Here is a 5030-nt window from a genome sequence, read left to right on the forward strand (position 1 = left end):
GGCTTCCAGTAAGAACCATCAACATTCATTTTCCTCTCGAACCCAGCACCCTCTTTCCTAGGATTTTGGTTCAGAAACTGTTTATTGAGGACATCACTATCGGCGTTCTGGGAACGGGGGTGATACGTCCATTTTGCATCATGCTTTTATATCAATATTTATTGCATTATGGGTTGTTATTACACGTTATGTCATAATACTTATGGCTATTCTCTCTTAATTTACAAGGTTTATCATGAAGAGGGAGGATGCCGGCAGCTGGAATTCTTGCTGGAATAGGAGCAAATATTGGAAACCTATTCTGCACAGCTCCAAAAATCTTGAAACTCCACAGAAGTCACTTTTGGAATTAATAAGAATTATTGAGCGAAGAAAATACCAGAGGGGGACCACACCCTGGCCAGGAGGGTGGGGGCGCCCCCACCCCTACTGGGCGCGCCCCCTGTCTCCTGGTCCCCCTGGTGGCCCCCTCCGGTGCCCATCTTCTCCTATATGAAGGCTTTTACCCTGGAAAAAATCATAAGCAAGCTTACGTGACGAAAATCCACCGCCACGAGGCGGAACCTTGGCAGAACCAATCTAGGGCTCCGGCGGAGCTGTTCTGCCGGGGAACCTTCCCTCCGGGAGGGGGAAATCATCACCAACGATCCTCTCATCGGGAGGGGTCAATCTCCAACAACATATTCACCAGCACCATCTCCTCTCAAAACCCTTGTTCATCTCTTGTATCCAATCTTGTATCAAAACCACAAATTGGTACCTGTGGGTTGCTTGTAGTGTTGATTACTCCTTGTAGTTGATGCTAGTTGGTTTACTTGGTGGAAGATCATATGTTTAGATCCTTAATGCATATTAATACTCCTCTGATTATGAACATGAATAAGCTTTGTGAGTAGTTACATTTGTTCCTGAGGACATGGGTGAAGTCTTGCTATTAGTAGTCATGTCAATTTTGTATTCGTTTGATATTTTGATGAGATGTATGTTCTCTCTCCTCTAGTGGTGTTATGTGAATGTCGACTACATGACACTTCACCATAATTTGGGCCTAGAGGAAGGCATTGGGAAGTAATAAGTAGATGATGGGTTGCTAGAGTGACAGAAGCTTCAACCCTAGTTTATGCGTTGCTTCGTAAGGGGCTGATTTGGATCCATTAGTTTCATGCTATGGTTAGGTTTACCTCAATACTTCTTTTGTAGTTGTAGATGCTTGCAATAGGGGTTAATCATAAGTGAGATGCTTGTCCAAGTAAGGGCAGTACCCAAGCACAGGTCCACCCACATATCAAATTATCAAAGTAACGAATGCGAATCATATGAGCGTGATGAAAACTAGCTTGACGATAATTCCCATGTGTCCTCGGGAGCGCTTTTCTCATTATAAGAAATTGTTCAGGCTTGTCCTTTGCTACAAAAAGGATTGGGCCACCTTGCTGCACTTTATTTACTTTCATTGCTTGTTACCCGTTTCAAATTATCTTATCACAAAACTATATGTTACCTACAATTTCAGTGCTTGCAGAGAATACCTTACTGAAAATCGCTTTTCATTTCCTTCTGCTCCTCGTTGGGTTCGACACTATTACTTATCGAAAGGACTACGATAGATCCCCTATACTTGTGGGTCATCAAGACTCTTTTCTGGCGCCGTTGCCGGGGAGTGAAGCGCCTTTGGTGAGTGCAACTTGGAAAGGAAGCATTTATATAGTGTGCTGAATTTTTTTGTCACTTGTTACTATGGAAACTAATCCTTTGAGGGGCTTGTTCGGGGCATCTTTGCCCTGACCAGTAGAGCAAAGAGTTGCTCCTCAACCTACTGAACCTACTGAAAATGTTTACTTTGAGATTCCTTCGGGTATGATAGAGAAGCTGCTAGCTAATCCCTTTGCAGGAGATGGAACATTGCATCCTGATTTACACCTTATCTTTGTGGATGAAGTTTGTGGATTATTTAAGCTTGCAGGTATTCCCGATGATGTTGTCAAAAGGAAGGTCTTCCCTTTATCTTTGAAGGGAGATGCATTGACATGGTATAGGCTATGTGATGACACAGGATCTTGGAATTATAAACGATTGAAGTTGGAATTTCACCACAAGTTCTATCCTATGCATCTTGTTCATCGTGATCGTAATTACATATATAATTTTTGGCCTCGCGAAGGAGAAAGCATTGCTCAAGCTTGGGGAGGCTTAAGTCAATGTTATATTCATGCCCCAATCATGAGCTCTCAAGAGATATGATTATTCAAAAAAATTATGCTCGGCTTTCTCTCAATGATCGCACCATGCTTGATACTTCATGTGTTGGTTCTTATATGTTGAAGACTACTGAATTCAAGTGGGACTTATTGGAAAGAATTAAACGCAACTCTGAAGATTGGCGTTCCGATGATGGTAAGAAGTCAGGTATAACACCTAAGTTTGATTGTGTTAAATCTTTTATGGATACCAATGCTTTTCGTGGATTTAGCGCTAAGTATGGACTTGACTCTGAGATAGTAGCTGTTTTTTGTGAATCTTTTGCTACTCACGTTGATCTCCCTAAGGAGAAGTGGTTTAAATATAATCCTCCCATTGAAGTAAAAGTAGTTGCACCTATTACAGTTGAAGAAAAGACTGTCACTTATAATGATCCTATTGTCCCTACTAGCTATGTTGAGAAACCACCTTTTCCTATTAGAATTAAGGATCATGCTAAAACTTCAACTGTTGTTCGTAAGAGAAATACTAGAACTTATACACCTCCTGAGAAATCAAAGTTGAACCTAGTATTGCTATGGTTAAAGATCTCTTGGATGATAATTTAGATGGGCATGTTATTTACTTCTGTGAACAGGCTGCTAATATTGCTAGACCAGATGCTAAGATACATAGACCTGTTGTAGGCATGCCTGTTATTTCTGTTAAAATAGGAGATCATTGTTATCATGGCTTATGTGATATGGGTGCTAGTGCTAGTGCAATACCCTTTGACTTATATACAGAAATTATGCATGATATTGCACCTGCTGAAATAGAAGAGATTGATGTTACTATTAAGCTTGCCAATAGGGACACCATTAAGCCAGTTGGGATTGTTAGAGATGTTGAAGTCTTGTGTGGGGAAGTTAAATATCCTGCTGATTTTCTTATTCTTGGTTCCCCACAAGATGACTTTTGTCCCATTATTTTTGGTAGACCCTTCTTGAATATTGTTAATGCTAGGATTGATTGCAAAAAGGATGTTGTTACAATTGGCTTAGGGGATATGTCTCATGAGTTTAATTTTGCTAAGTTTCGTAGACAACCCCGTGATAAAGAATCACCTAGTAAGGATGAGATTATTGGTCTTGCTTCTATTGACGTGCCTCCTACTGATCCGTTAGAACAATATTTGCTAGACCATGAAAATGATATGTTTATGAATGAAAGAAGGGAAATAGATGAAGTGTTCCTTCAACAGGGTCCCATTCTGAAACACAACTTACCTGTTGAAATCCTAGGGGATCCCCCTCCACCCAAGGTTGATCCCGTGTTTGAGCTCAAACCATTACCTGATAATCTTAAGTATGCTTATCTTGATGAGAAGAAAATATATCATGTTATTATTAGTGCTAACCTTTCAGAGCAAGAAGAAGAAAGATTATTGAAAAATCTGAAAAAGCACCGTGCTGCTATTGGATATACTCCGGATGATCTTAAGGGCATTAGTCCCACTCTATGCCAACACAAAATTAAAGTGTAGAAAGATGCCAAACCAGTTAGAGATCCTCAATGACGATTAAATCCTAAGATGAAAGAAGTGGTAAGGAAGGAGATACTAAAGCTCCTTGAGGCAGGTATAATTTATCCTGTTGCTGATAGTGAATGGGTAAGTCCTATCCATTGTTTTCCTAACAAGGGAGGTATTACTATCGTTCCTAATGACAAAGATGAATTGATCCCACAAGGAATCATTACAGGTTATAGGATGGTAATTGATTTATGTAAACTAAATAAAGCTACTAAGAAAGATCATTACCCTTTAACTTTTATTGATCAAATGCTAGAAATACTATCCAAACATACACCTTTTTGTTTTCTAGATGGTTATTCTGGTTTCTCTCAAATACCTGTGTCAGCGGAGGATCAATCAAAAACTACTTTTACTTGCCCTTTTGGTACTTTTGCTTATAGACGCATGCCTTTTGGTTTATGTAATGCACCTGCTACCTATCAAAGATGCATGATGGCTATATTCTCTGACTTTTGTGAAAAGATTTGTGAGGTATTCATGGATGATTTCTCCGTTTATGGATCCTCTTTTGATGATTGCTTGAGCAACCTTGATCGAGTTTTGCAGAGATGTGAAGGCACTAGTCTCGTCTTGAATTGGGAAAAGTGCCACATTATGGTTAATGAAGGCATTGTCTTGGGGCATAAGATTTCCGAGAGAGGTATTGAAGTTGATAAAGCTAAAGTTGATGCTATTGAAAAGATGCCATGTCCCAAGGACATAAAATATATAAGAAGTTTCCTTGGTCATGCCGGTTTTTATAGGAGGTTCATTAAGGACTTTTCTAAAATCTGTAGGCCTCTGACTAATTTATTGCAAAAGATATTCCTTTTGTCTTTGATGATAATTGTGTAGAAGCATTTGAAATACTTAAGAAAGCTTTGATCACTGCACCTATTGTTCAGCCACCTGATTGGAACTTACCTTTTGAAATTATGAGTGATGCTAGTGATTATGTTGTAGGTGTTGTTCTAGGGCAAAGAGTTGATAAGAAATTGAATGTTATCCAGTATGCTAGTAAAACTCTTGATACTGCCCAGAGAAATTATGCTACTACTGAAAAAGAATTCTTAGCAGTTGTTTTTGCTTGTGATAAGTTCAGACCTTATATTTTTTATTCCAAAGTTACTATTCACACTGATCATGCTGCTATTAAATATCCTATGGAAAAGAAAGATGCTAAGCCTAGACTTATTAGATGGGTTCTCTTGCTCCAAGAATTTGATTTGCATATTATTGATAGAAAGGGAGCTGAGAACCCCGTTGTAGACAACTT

This window comes from Triticum dicoccoides, chromosome 5B (assembly GCF_002162155.2).
Source record: "Triticum dicoccoides isolate Atlit2015 ecotype Zavitan chromosome 5B, WEW_v2.0, whole genome shotgun sequence".
In the NCBI taxonomy this organism is placed as follows: Eukaryota; Viridiplantae; Streptophyta; class Magnoliopsida; order Poales; family Poaceae; genus Triticum; species Triticum dicoccoides.